The sequence below is a fragment of the Thalia democratica genome, chromosome 5 (assembly GCF_965202585.1).
Source record: "Thalia democratica chromosome 5, ktThaDemo2.hap1.1, whole genome shotgun sequence".
NCBI classification, from domain to species: Eukaryota; Metazoa; Chordata; class Thaliacea; order Salpida; family Salpidae; genus Thalia; species Thalia democratica.
Genome location: NC_139169.1, coordinates 7631259 through 7654839, shown reverse-complemented (window position 1 = coordinate 7654839; position 23581 = coordinate 7631259).

The window sequence follows — 23581 nt, the reverse complement described above, 5'->3', positions numbered from 1 at the left end:
ATCAGTACTTATTTGACTTAAAACCAAACTTAATCGTCTAAAAGAAATCCGGTTTCCTGATTTGTAAATAGAATGTTTTAAATATATATAAAACTAATTTAACATGAATAAAGTACAAATTATATGATTATTTTGAGCGAATGGTCATCAAGCCCAAATAATTTTAAATACGTTCAGGTAGTATAAGTTTTAATAAAGTTTTGAGGTAAGTGCTAGTAGTACCTAAATTTTGTACTGGTTGTTTTAAACAGTTGTTAGATGTAAATTACTTTTAACTTTATATAAAAGTAATTGACATTTTTAAAATACTAATATTGTTTCCCCTAAGCGAGTGTTTATACTTTGTAGGTACTAAAATTCATCAGTAACTTAAGAAAAGTTTCATTTAAAAATTTTACTAGATCATTTTTGTTCTAAGTTTATTATCTAAACATCTTGTTACATCTATCGCTCAAGTTTGTGTTTGAGTAATTTTTCATATTCCAGTTAGAAACTTCTATAGTTTAAATATTAAAAGAACAAGATAAAAATATTCTGCAATACTACAGGTTGAAAATAAAAAGTGATAATATTCTTATTGTAAATAGTGAGTCTTACTATGAGAAATTATATAATAGTAAGTATAAGTTAAGTAGGTTATAGCTTACATGGCAGAAAATCGATAAAAAGATAAAACTCACTAAAGCTAAAACAATTGTATTAATGAGATATTTTTTACGGCTTATTTTAAGTTAGTAGAAAGTTAGTTATAGCACAAAATGTAAAAGCTTTTAATTATAAGTCACTCATTTTTAAAAGGGTTTATTAATTAAGTTTAGCTCTTCATCAGAATAAACTTACTAAAAACTGATAAAAATGTAGTAAAAAAGTAGTTATTAAAATTAATTTTGAAATAGGTAGCTAAAAATCGTTACTTTATAAGGCATAACAGTCTGTTAAAGATGTTTGAATTAAAGTTGAATTATACTTAGCTGATTTGAAGTTGTTTGTAAAACAAAACTGTCAAAACAAAAACATTTTAGGTAATAAAATATTACCTGAAACAAAAAAAAATATATATTACAAAAATACGACAATAAACGACAACAATAATACTAAAAACATGCTATTTGAAAAGTTTTAAATTGTAAAAATCTCTTTGTTTGCGATTTAAAACTTAATAAATAGCATGTTTTTAGTATTGTTGTTGTTTATTGTCGTATTTTTGTTATTTATTTTTTATTTAAATAGTTTCAGGTAAAATTTCTATTACCTAAAACAGGGTTTCCCAAACTAATTTACGAAATCGCCCCCTTTTTAGAAATTTGAAAAAAAATCGCCCCCCAGTATTTTATAAAATAAAGTTATTTTATTCTAGACTACGCACTTTTTAGCCGAAAAAGTTGTTTTCGAAATGTAATTTAGTCTGGTACTTTTTATGCATGCACTTTTGGTCTGTGGTAAAAGTAGTTTCAGGGCTTGAGAAAATAATTTACAGTTGTTTTTTTTAAGCCCAGTAAAGTGTATTAAGATACTTAATTAAATAAAAAGCCTATGTATTCTGTAATCAATTCTCTTTAAATATGTATTGTTTTGAAACTAATGAATCCATAGGTTAGTGGTAGACAACTTTTGTAGTCAGCAAGTCATATTTACTAACAAATCCTTTCTAGTTTTGAATTGCTAAAAAATGTACTTGCGGGCTGCGTAATTTAAAAATTAACATACAAAAAAATTAAAAAACTCGAGCAAAATAGTAATAAAGTGATTAGTACTATTGTGATCTAGGAAGTACTACTGTAAACTAGAAACCAAAATAAAAGCGTTTTTCAAAATATTAATTATCAAAAAACTAAATTTTAATTGTGTTGCACAAGTAGTTTTCAAGTTATTTAGTGGGCCGAAATTTGACTGTATCTGGGCCGTAAGTTACCCATCTAAAATCTTAATTGAAACCTGACATTATAATAATCTCTCATATAACGAATTTCGGAAATTTAGAAGTCATTTACTTATTTAAGCCTCACAATATACTTAAACTATTTTATAAACAAGCATATTTAAAAATTTCTATACAAGAGATTAAAAAAACTACAAAAGAATAAATAGTTTATCTGACACATTATGGAATAAATATTAAAACATCGATGCTGATCTAGTTTGAGGAAGATTGACCGGCTGGTCGATTGTCTCGCATGAAAACTGGTTTCATTAATAGCTTCTATTAATACAGTAAAATTATTATTTTTAACACTTAGAAATATTATAAGCAAGTTAGTTGTAAAGTTTAAATTCAATTTTAATCTTTTTTAACTATATGTTTTATAGTAGAATACCATTGAATAGTGTTTTATTTGAAATAACCTTTAAAAAATTAAACCTTAATTCTAACAATTTTATTTTCTAACTAAAGAAAACTAACTAAAAAACGAACTAAAGGTTTTACGGTTATTTCTGTGAATAGAAAATAATCAATTAAAAAACTTTAGACACTTTCCTTTTTATAACCATTTCACTTCTTTAAGAATTATCAAACATAAATAAGAAACATGTGAATACATGATAATCAAAAGCTACTTTTTTTAATTTAGTAGTGCAAGCTCAAAAACAAAACTTACAAAATTTATCTTAATTTATTACAACTTTTTTATTCTATTACAAAATTGACTTTAATATAGTTGTTTTTTTCTAACCAAATGACTTTTCAAGAAACAATTGGAAATATCATAGGGTGATAGTTTATAATCGATAACATAGATTTTTACAAAGCAGTTATGATCATAAATGGCATATATGTCAGGTTATGAAATGGTGAGAGGATTTCCACTCGTCTATGACCTATGTAATTGTTAAATGAGAAACGATATGAATAAAAATATGTAAAATACTTGAAAAGAGGAGTCCTAAACTTCTTGATTTTTCTAGAAATTTCACGTAAACGAAATAGACTTATTTTGTTTAAGTTTTACCTCAGGGTCAAATATTTGATAGCAGGCTAAAATAAGTAAAAAAGCAAGCTAAAAAGTGAAAACTAAATGTCTGCAAAAAATTTTAAAATCGCCCCCTTTTCGCCCCCTTACTAGTTTTCGCCCACCCTTTCGCCCCTTTACTATTTATCGCCCCCCGACATACCAAAATCGCCCCCAGGGGGGCGATATCGCCCACTTTGGGAAACCCTGACCTAAAATGTTTTTGTTTTGACAGTTTTGTTTTACAAACAACTTCAAATCATCTAAGTATAATTTAATTCTAAATCAAACATTTATAACAAACTTATATGGTTTATGACGTAACAATTTATAACTACGTATTTAAAAATAACTGTTTATAACTATATTTTTACTACATTTTTTATCAGTTTTTAGCAATTTTATTCTGATGAAGAGCTAAACGAAATTAATTAATAAGCCTTTTTGAAAAAGAGTGACTTGTGTTGAAACTTTTTAGAGTTTCAACTATAACTAACTCTCTACTAATTTAAAATACAGTAGACTACCGCTTAAGTACGCACTTTTTTTGGTACGCATCACGCCTTAAGTACGCACTTATCAAGAAAGGTAGAATGGCCAACCTGCTGAGTTAGCCTAAGACTTTCACAAATTTTAAACTAGGGTGAGTAATCCTGAGTAGTCTAAGTGGCCAATTATGACAGTCCTGTTGCTAAATGTTAATAAACTAAATACTTATGTAGTGGTTGCAGAAAAGTTAAAAGAATAATGATATTTGAGCTGTAATGCTATTAAATTAATAAATCAAGATGACAAAGCTAAAAAAATCTACAAATACAACATAGTTAAGTCATAAATTCATTTAAATGTACAAACATTGATGTTTTCAAAATGTTTGGTAAACACAATGTAGTTTGGTACTTTACTTCTAACAAAACAAAATATGGCTTAATATTCTTTTTTATACCATTGACTGACATTGACTTTCTATATTAATAGTATGTACTAATTATGTAGAAACTTTTTATAGACAAAATAGATTTTTTTAAAGTCTAATAAAAAGTTTTGCAGATTAGAATTATGTATTAAATGTTATTTAAAATAAAAAACCTTGTTTATTTGGCTTAATTATTTGGTGGCTAGTTGTAAGAAAGAAAACAAACAACTAAAGTTCATATTATACTATGTCTTTAAAAAGTACGCACTACCCGTGCTAAGTACGCACTTACTTTTTGGTCGGGTTCAATTTACGTAATTAAGCGGTAGTGTACTGTAAACCGTAAAAAATATCTCATTAACACACTGGTTTAAGCTTTAGTGTGTCTTATCTTTTTATTGATTTTTCCCATGAAGCTGTTAACTACTTAATTTATACAAACTATTATACTTTTTCATAGTTAGACGCCTATTAACAGCGACAATATTATCACTTTCTATTTTCAGCTAGTAATATTTCAGAATACTTTTATCGTGTTCTTTTAATATTTAATTTATAGAAGTTAAAACCAAAGGGCGTTGGTGACCCAACATTCAAAGGTTCATTTTCGCTAGAACGTATACGCTTAGGGCTTAATCTGAGCGCTACTTTACTATTGGGATTTGAAATAATTTTAACTCTACCCTAGACTAAGTATTACTAGATATCAATACTACTATAATAACCAGGCACAACAATTAAGTAAGTTTATCTATTAACTCCAATAAATACAAATCAACTGTTAAAATTACAAGAACTATTAAATATGTAAATTTTGTAATAAAATACTGTATATTAACCACTATAAAACACTCAATAATATTTTAGGAAAAACTTAAAGTTAAATGCAAAACCAAGTGTTAAACCTTCAAGAACTATAAAAGTATGTCACCTATGTAAATAATGCTTTATACTATAAACTGTAAAAAATGCTATAAGTAAATCATTTGTTTAAAACTAAAAGAGCTATAAAATGTACAGTAAGAGAATTACAAAACTTTCTTTAAATAACAATCTTTAAATCTAACAAATACCATTTTAAATATATGAACTAAAACTTTATAAAACAACTCAATACCAATATTTAAGTGTCTTTCTTGTAAACAGTCTCTGCAGCTTCTGGCTGTTCTGTCCACACCTGTGAGTCAATCTATCGCATCATCTTATCAGCTTGTGACCAAAATCATTAAATAAATCATTGCATCATGCAGTTTTGATAGTACGCCTTAAAAGAGTAATGGGCTCTAATTCCCTTTTATTCTCTTTCTCACTTTTTGTTTCATCATACTTTGTCCAGCAAGAATTGTAAGTGCAATAACTCTTCATTATCTTTTAAAAACAAAACGGTTCAAGTGAAACTTGGAACAAGGTTTCTAACTGGATTAAAACAAATTACTCAAACACAAACTTGAGCGATAGATGTAACAAGACGTTCAGATAATATACTTTATTAGTACTACTACAGTTTTAGTGATTTAATATTGTACCTGAAGATTTTTGAATGATGTTGTAATTATCAGGCTTCACCGTGGATTAATAAAACATTATTCATTCAAGTTTAAACACTAAATATAAACGAAATATGAGCAAAAAACAGCCTTTGTTAAATGCCTTTTGTAGAGCTACAATAAATACAAAAAAAAATAAATATACTAGTGTTTTTGAAACTAAATCTACAACAGTATTAAATATTTATACATCAACTTTTTATGAAATTAGATAAAACACAATTAAGTTCAAAAAAAAAATGTTGTCTTTAAGCTTTACGTTTAAGTAAAGATATTTGAAAAAGTATATTAGAAGTCACTTTTATCATGTATACAATAATTTTTTAATAAAATTAGTAGAAACGATGAAAATTACACATCTATTTAAAGTTGTTACAAAATAAGAATATTCGAACAAGACGACTAAAAATACTGTTATGTTCATATAAACTAGTTACTATACGTATTTGCTATAAATTAAAAGTATAATTAGTCGATAATGCATAAGACGCAAATCAAATCAATCAAACAGCCCTTTTGAAAGACTTTTATTACAGTTTGCTTAGTTCAATTAAGGGTTTAAAAAAATAATTTATTTAAATATTTTTTATTATAATAATCATTCATCGAGTAAAAATAAATAAATATATGTGGAATTTTGTAAACTTTATTTTTACTTAGGAACATTTTTATTTAAAAGCATAAAAAAAGTGTTTTTTTAAAACTAAACATACAATTTTATTTTATATTTGTAAACATTTTCAACATGCGTTATAAATGTTTATTATGATATTTGAAAAAAATAAATGCGTTTAAATGATAACCACAAACGCTTGCATAACATTTACCAAATATATAATTAAGAAACGTCTCACAATCAAACTTCTTACACTGTAATACTCTTAATTATTTGAACGGGGCAATGCTACGATTAACATATAAAACTTATTAACATAACAAGGTTTTATCTTGAAATAAAAACTATGTTCACTTCCTTTTCCCCGTGCTTTTAATTTTTATAAAAAATCATCAAGTTATTAATTATAATAAGTTGTATTAGTTTTGAAAACACATATGAAGTTTGAAAAATTGATAAATTGACATAATAATAACTACTATATAACACTTTTGCACACAGTTTAATAACTTTCTTGATATCGTTTAAAAGTTGATATTTCGCAGGTTTCTAAAAAAACAAAAACTTTAGATCAATTAGCAATCATTAAAAATGAAATATAAGTTTTTAGTTGTTACTTTAATTGATAAAACTTAAAAATTTGTAGAAAAATTAATTGTATTGTGTATCTATTATTTTTAAAGTTCTGATGAAAAAAATTCTCAACACATTTGTAAAAACTTAGAGGTGCAAAAAAAACACCGAAAATAAAATCAATGGGCTTCAAGCTGGCTTTACTGAACCAAAATCATTTATTATCTATATCTTATATTTTTAAATACGACAAACAGCAAATTGTAACAAAACTATAAATTCAAAATAAAAAACTTAAATTTTCAGGTAGATTCGTTATTTTTAAAATATTATAATAGCTGTGTTACTTTTCATTATATTAAGTTTATAATAAACTTATACGGTTAATTTTCTTTAAAGTATGTTATAAGATATTTTAGGATTATTTAATACGTTATTAACACAAAATGATTATTTGAGAGTGTTTAACTGATGTATTATGTATGCGTTAATATAATTGTTTTTTTACATTTTTTAAATCTAAATAATACTTTAAGAAAGTTGTAGTCTTTTAATCGATGAGATTTTTAGAAAAATTCTTATAAATTGAAAAATTGCAATACTTAAAAAGATATATTCTATTTTTTTATTAATTTATATATAAATCGGTAAAAATTGGTAATAATTCATACAACAAAGAATATAAAAATGTTACTGTATTTATTTAAACAAAAATAGTAGTGTTATTATTATTATCATTATTTTTTTTTACTTTGGAACAGTCACTAAAATTACTTTAGACATTTAGCAACTAGCCAAATAAATACACTTTTATTAACTGTTTACTTAATTTTTATAGAAAGCTTTATATTTTTTCTAAGACTATATATAAAAGTAGTATATATCTAAATAAGATAACCAATATTTTTTATAACAATGTATACTCATTGAATTCATTTATTTTTTTCCGTATAAATCTATATATATCTGGTGTTTTACATTCATATACTTTGTTGTACTCATTTTGGTGTTATATATCTGAAATCGAACTGTTATAAGTTCAAGGACAGTGATAAATAATTCTTCCATATTAAAAAAAAATATTCATATTTATGTTTTACATACTTTGTTTTTATATTGAATTTTCAAGACCTCACGTTAATTTTTTTTTATAAAATCTCAAAATACACTAATTTCAAAGTTGAAAATTTTCCATACACTGAATTTTTTTATAAAAAAAAAGTGTTTTATTAAATTGATTATTTAAAGTTAATGTTTGAATATTTGTTCAATATATTTTACAGCTAACATAAACATGTTACAAAACTAGGTAGGTGTCTTTATTGCACAAGCGTACAAAATTGCTTGAGGGAACAAAATTGCACGAAGATAAAATTGCACGAAGATACTTTTGCACGAAGGGTTACTTTTCCACCAAGACACTTTTACACTAGCAAATAATTTTACACGTAGACAATTTTGAACAGGTTATACTTTTTTTAATTTTCAATAACCTATATTTATTTTTTACTATCACTCTTACCCTTTACCCTTACCCTTGGTCAGTGAGTTATTTTATTTATTTGTTTTTTATTTTAATTTAATTTTTTGTAATTTTAATTTTTTTAGTTTTTTTCCTTACCTTCGGTCAATAACTTTTTTTTCTTTCTGTTTGATTATTTTTTTAATGTTTGTTTGTTATATATTTTCTGTAAATTTGACTCATGTGCAAAAATTTAACTCGTGCAAAACTGACCCTTAGTGTAAAATCGTCTTCGTGCAATTTTGTGCCCTCGTACAATTTTTAGGCTTGTGCAAATTTGGCTTCGTTCAATTTTTTTGCTAACGTGCTATCTTGTTCCTGTGCAATTTAGTCCCTCGTGCAATTTAGTAACCTCGTGCATTTTTTTCATTGTGCAGTCTAGACCCGTTCCTATAAAACTATAAGTTATTGATTAATAGAGTATTAAAACTTTATTTGAAAACTTTATAATAATCTAAGTGCTTAATTTTTGTTGTTATGTTTAAAAGAATGACGTTAACAATAACAATTAAATCTATAAAAAAATAAAGCTTTAAGAATAGACATTTTTTTAAAATCTAAATATATGTTATCAAGTTAGATAAAATTTACTGAATAGAACAACAACGTTTTTCGTATATTTTTGAGTTATTGACGTCACTAAGCTTTAGCTACAAAAATTTATTTCTCTAAACTATTTATATTTTATTCTGTATTCACATAAATGTCAGCGTATCTATTCAATTTGCAACAATGCGGATAACTTATTTTTTTTGTTGAATTTCTAAGGTATGTTTAAATAAAGACCTAAACTCTTTAATAAAAGTAAAAAATGTAGTTTTTTTACGTATAATTTAAAACACAATATTTAAAATTAAATATAGGTACTGTATATGTTCAAGTGTTCAAGTAGTCTAAAATACATATATAATCAGGTACATATTAAAAAGATTATTTCGAGATGTAAAAACTTTAAAAACTCGAGTTTCGTGCCTTTGCACTTATCAACTTCATAACAAGTTTAAAACAAAGCACAAAACAAAACACTAAGATGAAAACTAATTTTTTAAGCATAAATAAATTCATGCAAATCAGCTTGTGCAAAAATTAAACTACTAATCGACAATATACTGGCAAAAACTCATAAATCTTCAGTGACTGACTACATATTTAAACAGAAAGTTGAATAAGATAAAAAGTCAAATAAAGTTGAAATTTAAATTATTATAAGGGAAAATTAAAACTTATTAAACTTCAAAAGCGACTTTTTTATATGTCTACAAGGCAATACAAACTCGCTTTTTTTTTTTGTTTTCTTTTGAATTTATTATTTAGCTAGAATTCGGCTGGATCCAGATAAAATTTTCAATTTATGATACGGCCAGATCTAAAAACACATTATCCGGCTGGATTCGGTAGATCACTATATTAAAATGCTCTGGCCCGTCAGGAAATATTTTTTTTAGAAACGGCTCACCGGGCAAAAAGAGTTGCCTTACCTGTTTATTGTTTTAATAGGTATACAAAAACAAACTTTATAGTTTTATAATTTTGTTTTGAATACGATACTTTGATTAAATGAAATTTTTAATGTAAATGTTAGGTTATACTGCTTATAATAATATATTAAAAACAACGATAGTTAAATATTTTTAAACGTTATAGTTTAACGAATGCAACAGAAATAAAAAACCAAATTCGCTAAAGTAATAAATAAACAAAATTATAAACTTCCTCTTTAGATTTTTAATGCCTGCTAATTAACTTTCTTTGTGCAGTACCATAATACCACTATTTATTTTAATAATTATTTATAATAATAGTTGTAAAAATATAGACCTGCTAAATACTGAATTACAAAAAGAACTGTTGAGTTTATGTACTCTCGACTGATAACTTTATTTGTTATGACTTTAAACCATACGTAAACTAATATGATACAACGTTTTTTTTTTTCCTTTTAATTAAGCTGAGAAAGTTTGCCAAAGTTTTGAAAAAAAACATTAAAAGTTGGATCGTAACTGAGAATTTTTATAGTTTTGTTATGAAATTTCGAGTAAACTCTGATCTGTTTAAAATATAAAAATGATTTAAGTAATATCAAAACTTTCTTTATCAGTTAATAGGTTGTAAAATAAGTGTTCTATATATACATAAATTTCCAGCTTAATACTCTAAGGTTAGAATAATATAAAATATAAGTTTTGCTAAGTAAGTAAAGATTAGAGAAACACATTCACTTAAGATTTCAAATAGTTAGTATGTAATTATGACCAGGATTATAACTCAAACGTTACCAGAAGAAAGTTTACATACGATTAAAAAAACTTAAAGTTAAAATAATTAAAAACAAAGTTTAAAACTATCAAAATTGAACACAGCTACTAGAAAGCTGTTATAGACTGTTTGTTAAAATAACTTACACAAAAGCTTATTAGTTTTTATACTGTTTTTGATGCTATAATTAGTGTGAATTTTAAAAACCGTAATTGTATTCAAATAAAACATAAATTATAATAAAATTAACAAAATTACTCAATTTAGTTTAAAATTAGTTACCATTGTATTAATTTATTACGATATAAAATATACAACTTGATGGCTTTTAATCCTATTTTATCTTTATAAAGCAGGCTTTTTTCTCAATTAAAAATTATTTTACTGTAATATTTATTTTCTGTTAACTAAAACAAAATCAGCGAAAATCATAAAAATGAGGTTGACCAAAATGTTCTAAAAATATTATTTATTTCAAACCAACATCTACTTAGCTTAAAGCTTTCTATTTTTTTTCATATGCATAATAAATTTATTTTGCAATAAGTTTTCTTAAAATCACTTTGGCTATTTGGTTGATAAAACTTAAAATATTGTAATTTACATTTTTTATTGTTTTTTCTACTGAATCTCCTCTTGTTTGACTAAAAATTACTTTTACATTTTGTAACAGCATTTACAATCAAGCCTTTGTTTGACTAAGAATACTATAACAAACTAATTGAAAAAGTTATTCAAAAAACAACTTTTCACTCTAACAATAAAACTAAAGAGATCTTTAGTTATCGTATATATGCTAATTAAATAGAAATTAAGTAGATTAATGTAATAAATGTTTATCCGAAAAAGTTTGAAAAAAATCAGAAACTATTATGTCTATGTTAACGTTATGATTTTGTACTTTTATAGTGTAATAGCACTTATAAAAATAATTTTAGAACAAAGCAGCTTTTAAAAAGCCGCTACAAACTACCATACTTTTCACAAGATATACTTTTGATTTTTTTCGAGTTTATATACTGCAACTTGGTACTTACCTTTGTTATAATTTGAAAGTATATGTAATTATTAAAGAGAACTATTTTTAAAGGTTAAAATGTAAAACTTGTTGTATTATTGTACTCTGTGACCTAGCACGTAAATCTTTTGACTTCTAAGTATTAAATTTTTTTTTTAAAGAACTAGCAAATAAAAGATTGTTTACTTTTTAACTTCACTAATATAAAAGTCGTTTCAAGGTATGATAATTGAATTCAGATTTTTTTTATATTTATTATTTAATTTTTTTACGTAATTTTTTTGAATAATGTGTTAAGACTAAAAGGTTATTGTTACTTGAACCGTTTTTATTAAATAATTAAAAGACAGCTACAAAAATTAAAAATAACCTTAAATCATAAGGTCAAATAAAGACTAAAGAATGTTTCTATAACAAATTCGAAAACATTCCATTTAAAGTACAGTGCATTTTTTTAGTTAGTTTCATTTTAAGTTAGTTTGATAGTCATAATACTTATGTATACTTTCATATTCACAAACTATTATTTTTATTTAATAGTTTGGAATTTTATTTATCCTATTGTAAACACTAAAGTGGTATAGATCTAGTTTTTAGCAGTTTTAATAGTATCTGCATTGTTTTCATTTTACTTCATTATCAGGTTAACTAAACTTAATTCATTAAAGTCTTAACAACATAAAACTAAAACTAACACATAATAAACTAAATTCATAGAATTTATTTCAAGTCTACTTGACATCTTACTTATTTTTTTATACTAAGTATTAATGTCTAAAACTTTAACCTTTACCTTAAATTACAACAAGTAAAAATTTAAAATGTTGGCATGTACAGTTGTGATAAATCATAAAAGTAAGGCTCAATATTCAACTTAGTTTGTAGCTGCTTGCTAGTAGCTGTACTAATGTTTAAATATCTTCGGTTTACTTTTTTAATGTTGTCTCTACCAGGTAAGGCTTAAAAATATTACATTTTTTGGACAAGTTGTAACCAGTATGTTATCATAAATAGTAAAATATTTGATAATTTAATGCAACACTGTTTCATAAATTATTTAACGGATAAGTTAAATTAAAATACAGCTTATTTACAGCTGTTATAAATACAACTCTATAAACACAGCACCATTTACGGTATTTATAATTTCGCACCCTGTATATTGATAACTTTTGTTGATTCTTATACACTTTAATCTGTAAGTTTTGCAATTGAGAATGATTTTTTTTTAACTACACAAAAAAAAACTGAAGAGGAACATTACTTTTAAAATACCAAACCTTGAGCTTGTTATAAACATCATGTTTATTTAAGGTCAGACCAAGTTTATCACTGTTTATTAAGCATTTTTACTTATTTAAATTTAGTTATACACAGATTCTAGAAAGCTGTTACAAACTTCGAGAAAACGCAATCATCAACAAATAACCAAAGTGTTATAAATAAATTATTTTTCTTTCAGCGATTTGTCGTGTTTTTAAACAATAGAAAAGCAAAATTGATTGTGAGAATGCTGGTGCTAAGTTTTATTAATTAACTCATAAACAACCAAATGTTATAATGACTGGAAAACATGTAATTATATTTATCCTTTTCAAGCTTAGCTCACCTTTGTAAAAGATGAGGCTAGCTTTAAATCAAAATACTATAAATGGTTAAGTTTTAATTTGTTTGGCAGTCTTGTATAATATTATCATTCTTAAATTTTTACTTTAACTAAACTATACTACGATTGAAAACTATTTTTAATTTAATTTAAAACATGTTAAGTGAAGTTTAACAGTGCTAATTTACTTGGAAATAATTAACTTGTATGAAGAAAACTTCTACATATCTAAAGTTTGTTTGAAGTATCACTTTTAAACTTGTTCTATACCTAAACTTAAAGTTTTAAAAATAAAAACATACTAGATTTTTTTTGAATACTTAATTTTTAGTCTTTTTGAAAAACAAACAATAATATTTTTTAATAAATTTTTATCGGGGGTGGCAGCTTAGATTAATAGAAGCTCCAATTTTCTTGAATTCTAATGACAAAATACTTCTGATGTTGTTTCCATAAATCGAACTTTCAGTTAATCGTGAGTGTTTTCTATAACAGCTTATAATATTTTAATATTGGTAAATAACCCACTGTTACGTTAATCTTATTTTCATAATTATTTATATAGTAGATATACTTTAAAATTGTTTAGTTATTTAAGCATATGCTTATTTAAATACAGATATTTATTTACATAGAAATTAATTAATTACAGTAAAAATATGTAAAATGTTATTTACGTAGTAGCTTTATTTAAAAGATTTCTTGATATTTTAGAAACGTTTAGACTTTACAACAACATGGTACAGCGATGTAAAAATAGTAGAATGAATGAGTTATAATAAATGTTACGAATTTAAAACTAGCTCAAAAAAAGCACTTAACAGACAAAATTAATACTTTACTTAAATAACTCTTTGGTTTTTTTCAGTGACTTTAGTTTTTTTTTTCATACTTAAAATTAAGTTAATTGGATGTTTAATAAAAGAATAGTTTGTTTATAAGCGCTTATCGATGTTTTTTTTTTGATCAATAGTATACGTCATTATTTTATATATCAAAGTTTGTTTATTTAATTGTTTTTTCAATTTTTTTGAAACTAGAGGCTTGACTTATAATAATGCATAAATAAAAACAAGATGATTAATTCAAGTTTCTTATAGAATATAAAATATTTCTTCATTATTAATAGTTAGCGAAGTTTTGTTACTTAAGTACATTTTTTAAGATAAATATTGAAAATGATTAAAAAAAAAAATTATACAACCACCAGAAGCTAATTAAGTAGTTTAAAACAAATTCAGGCATTTAATCTTTATATACCTTATTCTTTGATTAGTAATTTACTAGATAGTTTTAAAAAAATTAACATTGGGACTTAAAGCTGCATTAAACGATGTAAATTCGGCTTCTGACATATTCTATATAGGTATTTATTTTATACATTACTAGTAATAGTTCGTAAACATACTTTATTATTATAGTTAGAATATTAAAAATGTATGTCACTAACTATCAAAAGTATAATTTTGTTAAGTTAAAGAAAATTAGAAGTGTTTGTTTTATATTAAATTTTGTTCAAAATATAAGTGTTTACAAAAATGTATATAACCATAAATTTAAAAATTCATGCAGCCAGTAAGCTACTACAAACTAAAGTTGGGTTTTCGGGATGTTTTAAGTCAGATTAGTTAGTTTATACAACGTTGACTGAAACTTATATTTAGGCTAATCGAAATTATACGTCATTAATGCAAACATTAATTAATATATATTTTCCACTATGCCAACTAAGTTTTTTGAATTATAATAATACATATTATAAAACTTATAAAAGTAAACAATTTAAAATATTATCATAGTATACTATAACTTTTTTTAAATGTTTTAGAATCAGGTAAAAATTGTCTTGTAATTATAAATACTTTTTTTCTTCTGGGTTAAATAATTCTTTCTTTAATTAAATAACAGAATAGAGAAACATTTGTTTCTAATAATACAGCTTAATAAGCTAATGACGTGGTTTACGACAATGTACGTACTAATACTAAGTTACTTCAGCTTCGACAATGTAATTTTCAATTATATTTTTAACATAGTTTTTAGAAAACTATTAGTTGAACTTAAAGCTCATGATACTGCTTAATCATGTTTAAACTTATTTGAATCTCGCAGATAACTTCAAAACTACATATCTGGGACTTATTCATAGGTAAAAGCTACCTAATTTAATTAAAAAAAAAACAAAAATGTTCTCAAGCTTTAAAAAAAATGTTTTGTTGCTTAGCAAATGAAAATAATTTTAACCTTAAGTATTATTAAATGATATTATGCATATTCAGACACAAACGTAATACTATCAATGTTAAGAAAACAAATGTTATTTTAAAAGTTAGTACACATGTGAGTTCATAAAGTAGGAATTTATGAACTAAGTTAATATTTAACAACAAATTAAAAAAAAAATATTTATTTGTACTGTTATTTTTGTTTTTAAACTGATTCTTTGAACTTATATTTCCATTAAAAATATCAAGTAAGACATTCTTTGAAAGAGAATTAAAAGAAGATACCAAAATTAAATTACAGCTACTAAAGAGCTGCTACAAAATTATGTTGCAGTTTTCATAATTTTTTATGAATTAAATAGATTTTATAATGATTGTAGTATTCTTAACTGTTAAAAAATAAAAGGTACAAAAGTAAAAAAAAAACTGATACACCTTTGTTTTATACAAATTGTTAGTATTCTTATCATGACAAGCTTGACAACTTATAGTAAGTCAACTATTTGAATAAGGAGCATTTTTTAATATAATATTCAAAATGTAAATAAAATAACAAAGTATTAAGCAGCATAGTCAAACATAAACTAATAGATTTTTTTAATAAAAAGTAGTTTTTATAAAAAGTACCTACACTTAAATTCAAATAAGTTATGGAATCGACTAGAAGTATATAAGTTAATTGTTTTTAATCTGATGGTTTACATACACAATTTAATTTTTTAGCAGCTTTCTGGTAGGTGCAATGTTTCTATTATCTATACCTCTTCATAGTCAGCAACTATACCTGTAAAATAACAACTTTTTTTGTTAATAAACATTTACAATTTAGTTATGTTGTTTTTAATACAAAAACCTGATAAACTGTTTTAATTTGTAGTAATAAAATAAAACTGCCTAAAAAGAATCTCATAAACTTAATTTTATCTAGCTTCTTTAAAAACAAGTGAATTAGTTTTATCTAGTTTTTACTTTATTTATATTTTTTTAACTGTAATTTAAAGGTGTAATACGCAATGAAAAATATCTAAATATGTTTATAGCATGAAACTTTACTGTTATTTGTTTCGATAAAACAAATATTATAAAGTTTTAGATGAAAACTAAAACCTAAAAAAATTTATTTTATTTAACAAAATCATAATAGGTAATTTTACTACGTTTATTTAATGAGCCTTGAAAAAGATAGCAACTTTTAAAAAACAGTAAAAGTTTACAAATTTTAGTAAGGTACATCATTCATTAATAATTAACTTAGCAATCAAAAATCAGAGGCTTGTTTCCAATTTTATACAAAATGTCTTGTTTTAAATGGATATAAAAAGGTATAAATTTAAAAGGTATAAATAATTCAGAAATTTAACGTTCTATTTAATAATACAACTGCGGTCACTTTTATATCGAAAGTTTGCTAGTAACCTTTAGTTGCCTACCGACCTTTGACTCAAGTAATTCAGAAACGATGAAAAAAAAAACATTAAAATAATAATTTATACCTTTCAATGTTAGATGATTTATTCATAAGTAGCGAGACTTGACATTTATACTTATATTTATTATTAAAAATAAAACATTTTAGATGAGGTTATAATTAATTTTTTGACTATGCTTTACAAAAGAGCATTTAATAGGATTTAATTGACTATCATTAAGATGCTTATTCAAGTACTTATAGAAACTTTCTCATTTAAGTGAAATAACAAAATTTTAAGCAGCCCAGTTGAACATAAATTAAAGTTTTTTTCTTTATAAAAAGCAGTTTCTATAAAAAGTAAGTACACTTAAACTAGTGTAAACCATGGTATAAACTAGGACTATATAAGTTAATTGATTTTATTCAGATTGTTGACAAAAAATAAGACAATTTTTTAGCAGCTTAAATTTTTCATCACTATACCTCTTCATAAAGGATACCAATCAGCAATTTTACCTATTAAAAATAAATGTAAATAAAAATTATAATTTAAGAAGTATACTACCACTGATTTTAGAAGTCGTTTTGAAATGAATATAAACACTTTCTAATACTTTATTCTTAAAATTGAATAACCTCAGTTGTCTTAAATTATATTTTAAAATTAATATTTTTTAACCGTTCTAAACTAATCAATAGTATTTATAACATTACGTAAAACTTTGACTATACAACTCATATGACTCATATGACTCAACAACAATTGTAACAGCATTTTTAATGCTGTGTTATAATTTTATAACTATTTGGTCGATTTAAGGAAAACGGTTCTTAAAATGCCTGTTGTACTACTAGTATTACTATTTTCGGTAGTAGTATAAATCTATATTTTTCATCAGTGTTCTAATGTTTAAATGAATATGTTTATTACTTAAATTTTCAGTATAAATCTATGAAAGACTGTTTGATGTTTATTTACGCAGCTTAAGTTTTAGAGTGATTTCAATTATAATAACTTCATTAAAACTAAAACTACAGTTTGCTGTATAAGACATAGGTAAAGTTAACCAATTTAAGTTTTTATATTTTATTTTAATATCTTTTTTGCAGTCATTGTAATAAATTAAGTAAACAAAACATTCTATGTTTACAGTAGTACTTGATCCTTCAATAGTTTACAAACAGAATACTTCGTAATCAACATTTAGTAGAAAGAAATAAATTTTGTTTAATACAAGAAAATCTCGTATAGAATAAATGAAAAATAAAACTAAACAACTTTTACTGTAACTTTTTTAACTACACTGTGTATATAATAATCATATACACAGTGTAGTTAATTACTTACGAGCCATATTCATTTAAAAGTGTTTAAATTTGTATTTTTGAAACTTAGTAATACTTTTCAAATACCTTTAAAAGTTTGAAATGGGAGTAAATGATAACCACAAACGCTCGCACAACATTTAAAAAAGTTTAATTGAGCACTTATTATAAACTCGATTGATATGACTGCATGTTTCTTCAGAATTGTTTGAACGGCACTGCGCTGCCTATAAAGCTTTTACATTCCAAACAAATACAATCAAATACATTGAAACGTTTAATAATCGGTACATCGATTTTAAATGACTACAAATTTAACATTAAAACTTAAGTAACACAATTTCTATTTTAACAATACTAGTTAGTAAAAGTACTGCATCAAAATATAAAACTTCTAATATGTATGTTATATATATATTTTTTTATAAGCATAGTAATTTTTCGTGTTTTATATTTATCATTTTTATCATATTGACGAGTTTTTTAGAAGAAACAGCAAAGCTTTAAACTTTATAGCAAGTTTATAAACAAAACATTGAAAATTTTATTTTGCCCAATTCCAGTAGCTTACAAATTAAAGACAGTTCATGACCAATCACATCAATTTTATAAGTTTAGCTCTTAATCTAACCGATTAAATAATTTTAATGGATGTTTGAAACTTATTTACGACTTCACTAGGTGTTTTAATACAAAACTATTAAACTGCTTTTAGTGTTATTACTTTTAATTTATTGATATTTATTAATTTTAAATAAAGCGCTCATATAAGCAAAAGTTAGATTATATCGGAACGAGTCAAATATGCACGAAGGAAGTAGTAGTAATTAAGTTAATTGATTTTTATCAGAATATTTACGTGAAGAATACAGTTTTTAGTAGCTTCTGGTAGCTGCTAATTTTATTTTATTTATTTCTCTTCATTATTAGCAGCTTAACTTATAAAATATTTTTATTCTTCAATATTAAAAATTTAACTTTTTTTTTTAATACTAACACCCGATAAACTATGTTATTTTTTGATAATAAATTATAAATTCCAGAAAAATATTAAAAAAACTGTCGATTTATTACTTTAAAAAAATCTCACGCACTTAATTATTTTTATACTTTTTCAAAAAAATATATAAACTATTTTTTTGAAATCAATATGATTTCATATTTATTTAAAATATTAAAGTGAAATATGCAATGAAATATATCCATATATATATAAATTTGAAATGCGAGTAAATGATAATCACAAACGTTCGCATAAAATTTGCAAATTATATAACTGAGTATTTATAAAAAAACCAGAACTCCGATACTCAAAGAATTGCAGATTTAATTTGAACGGCATTACGCCGCGCCTAAGTTTTAAATATTAAAAACCCTGGCAAACATTTACTAATATATAATAAATCAATTATTTCAAAAATAAATTGATTTAAATCCACATTCTTACAAAATATTTTGCATTGCACTGTGTGGCGAATAACACTTATAACTTATAGGTTTTTAGTTGTATATATCTTTTTTTAGAGTTTTTATTTTATAAACTATGCAACTAGCTTTTCTGATGCTGTATTGATAATTGATACAATTTTACTAATCATTTAATTTATAGTTAACTACTAAACTTACTTTACTTAAAACGAATATTTTTTAGTTGTTTACAACAACAACATTTGCTTAAACTAATTTGTAAAACCTACAACAATCTAGTAATATATTTATTAATAATTTAAAACGTTTTACTTAATAAACTTTGTTGTTTGATTTATTATATCTTAGTTTAAAGAAAATTAATGAAATAGTTATTAAACATACCTGATATGTTAAATATTGACGTATACTTTCTATTAACTTAAATAAAAATATCAGTTAGACCTACATAAACTAACTAATCATAGTTAAACATCCCGAAAACCCAACTTTACTTTGTAGCAGCTTACTAGCTGCATTATTTTTCATACATACAGTTATATTAGTTTTTTTAGAGGTTTATGGTTTTTTTTTCAAAATTGCAGAAGTATTAACCTAGTTTTCATTAAGCTATGCTTAACCGATATTATTGTTCTTTTAATTAGTTCGTGAATAAACTTAACTACTAAAGATTTTTAATTATGATAAAATCATACTAATTAAATCCACAGTTCATGTGATTAATCTTTTTTTAAACATGAAATTTAAGTAGTTAACTTAAATATTTCTCCTTAATTATATATTTGAATGTATTTGCAAGTGTTTTCAAGTTTAAAGTCTTGTGGGCGGCGCAATGCAGTTTAAATTACTGGTGAAGAAATTAAAAGATTCATAATATTTGATAATATTTAAACGCTTAAAGTTTTTTGTTTAGTATAGTTTTCTAAAAACTAAACTGTATCGTTGATTAGGGTTTATATGACTAGTTAAAAGTATAACTTACATGTAATTCGTTAATAACATATCATAACTTTTTACTACAGTATCGTTTAGTATCATGTCTACTAAAAGTATGTGAAGTAATTTATATCTTTAGGTGATATGTTTTTTTTTTCGTTAGATAACAGTTTTTAACTTTAAGATTGCAAACTTGAGCCATTTGAATAAATTTAACGTTAATATTTTTAAATAGTTGCAGTTAGTATTAACGAAATAAAGTATTGATTATTTATCTTCAGAAAAATGATTCAACAGGTATAATAAAAATTTGTGCGAAACATTATTAGTCTCAAATGTTTAGATAGTAGTTTTAATTTAGTATATATGCGTTTATAGTATTTATTTTTAAACTTAATTTATACAAATATTATATTTTAATTTATTTATACATTATGCTCTACAGAAAATATTCTTATAATTTCTAAAAATGACTGTTTATAAAGTCAATAATTAAAGTTTTATTAAGCTTAACGCAGAGAAAACAAATTTTTATTACAAACAAACTTTTTTATGGTCACAATAATTACATACATACAAAAGTGATATCAATAAAATTTATTAAAAACTTACGAATCGAAATGCTTTAAAAAACTTTACTAATAGAAAACTACATTTGCTAACTGCACCAAACACGGTTATTTTATATCAGTTTTTACTAATTTCATCAACATAATTAAGGACGAAATCAAGAGTTTGTAATGATCATCGTCAGGGTTCCAAGACTCACTTTCAATCTGCTGAAAGAAAAGGTCAGTAAGTTTATCTTCAAGCTGTTCGTATTTAACGTACCAAAAATCATTTTTTGTTATTTTGTGGTAAAGATTAGTAAATTCATCTTTAATGAGTTCTGATACAAAGGTAAAACATTTAACTTTAATTTATTTAAAGTCAAGGTTTAAACTTTTACCTTTAATCATTTCAGAGTCAACTAACTTATGTAATTTTGAATTTAAAAATAAATTCTTTTGTAGGACCAATTACAATAAAGTATTTTGGAACTACAAAACATTCATCAGCTACGTACTCGTCAAATTGACTTTAATTTTTTACTGCAGTGTTTTTGTACTTTCTTCCAAGGGCATCTTCTTTGTAATCTGCTCCAGTAAGTTGTTGGGTCCCCTTAAAAACATGTTTTTGAAATGGGTACTCGGATTCAGTGTCATAATCACACATCATACAATATATACCGTGGTTAAATGTTTGCAGACTATCTGAATTAAGAACTTCATTAACAAACATACAGAAATTGTAACCAACTCCACAATAGTTTATGGTCGGTCATAGACACTACTTGGCCAAACCAACCTTGTTTAGAGTTTCTAAAACCTTCTTTTAATATTTATTTAACTCCTTTATTACTTGTGCCATAAAACAACACTAAATTTTTTTGTTCTTCTTTTAAAGATTTTATTGGACGAGTTTCCATTATCTTGTAAACGTTAACATCAGGTAAACTTTTTTCCGGATAGTTTTAATTGACAGTAGTTTTGACAAAGATATCTTTTACAATAATGTGTTCATCTGAATCACAGCCAAGCTTTTCTACGTAATATTTGTAAAACTTTTCAGTTTTGGTAGTAAGTATATTTATATTTTTAGTTTTATGGTAAGGATTAGATACTAGAAAATAGTAAATCTTATTGTATGTTTATTAGTTATTATTGTAATATGGTAACTAAACATATAAAACATATAAAAAATACATTTCCTTACCTCGAGTTTGTTATAATTTTTTATAAATACGCAATCTCTAAATCTTTAAAGTTAAAAAATAACTTTAATTTAAAAAAGAACATACAACTGTGGTGTACGACTCGCTAACCGAAAGGTTTTTTTGAGCAACTTCATTCTAACATGCAATAAACAATACATAACAAGAAATCTATTGTTTTTACGTTAGAAATAAAACTGAAATAATTAAAAGTTTTTTTATTTTAGTCCATTAGTTTTGTTTATTGTTATTATGAAGCTTGAAAACTTTTATTTTTTAAATATTATGTTTATGTTATCGAGTTGAATTTATTTATTTTGCTTACCACCTGCGTATCTCAAGGCTATTTAATAAAATTAGCACAAATTTAACTTATTTTGTGAAAAATAATTACTAACTTTAGATAGGCATTTTATAATAAACAAGAGATTTTTTTATTTCTATAAGTTTAATAAAAAACAATAAACTTTGAAACATTTATTGTTAAACAATTTATCACTTATGTTTTGGTTGTAATCTTATATTTTAAATCAATTTAATATCATTTAACTAAATATCATTTAATAAAATTACCCGTTTGAAAACTGTTAAACTTCGTCAAAAACCGTTTGAAAACTGCTTTGATATAACCAAGTTAAAAAAAATACTAAAATTTAATACAAGTTTCCTGAGAATCTTTTTTTTTTGTCAATAAAACAATTTGATTGAACAAAAAAAATAGTGATAATTTTTTAAGTAAGTTTACTAAATTTAACTTAACTTGTTTAAGCTTATATCTATTCTTTTTTTGTTGGTAAAGGCTTAATTTTGTTCATTACGTTACTTTTTAGCTTATAGAACTTTTATAAAATCATAATGGACCTATTAATAAAATTACTTACAAATTTTACTCTACATTATATTTTTAAGTACAAGTTAAATATAAGTAATGTTAAAAAAAAAATTATCATTATCATATGGATTTTATTGAAGTTTTTCAGTCAATTAAACTAAACTTATGTTTTTATATTTCTTTTTTATAAGGAAATCAAAAAAAAACTCTAGAAAGCTAGCTTAGAGCAGCAATTCGTGAATAAAGCTAATAAATCTACAAATACTTTGTTTTTACAAAGTAACTATTGATTATTACAAAATAATTATAACATGTCTGAACAAAACTGTTTGAAACAATATAAAATAATCTTATGCATAACAAATTGAAGCAACGACAACATATAATAAAATATGAAAATTTACTTTAACATTATTAAAGGAACTAAAATACGATGAAATTTTGAAACTAAGAATATTGTTTCAATAGCTAGCTTTCTAAAGTATTTGAATACTTTTAAAAGCAATAACAATCGGTGGAAGATAGGCTTAATAGTCACTTCTCCTTATTTAGAGAAACTGTGATAAGATTTATGTTTTGAATTCTATATATTTTTGGTCTTTTACAAACTTAAATGTTCTTTATAACATTTATCATTTTATATCAAACCGAGATAGTTATCAGTTTAA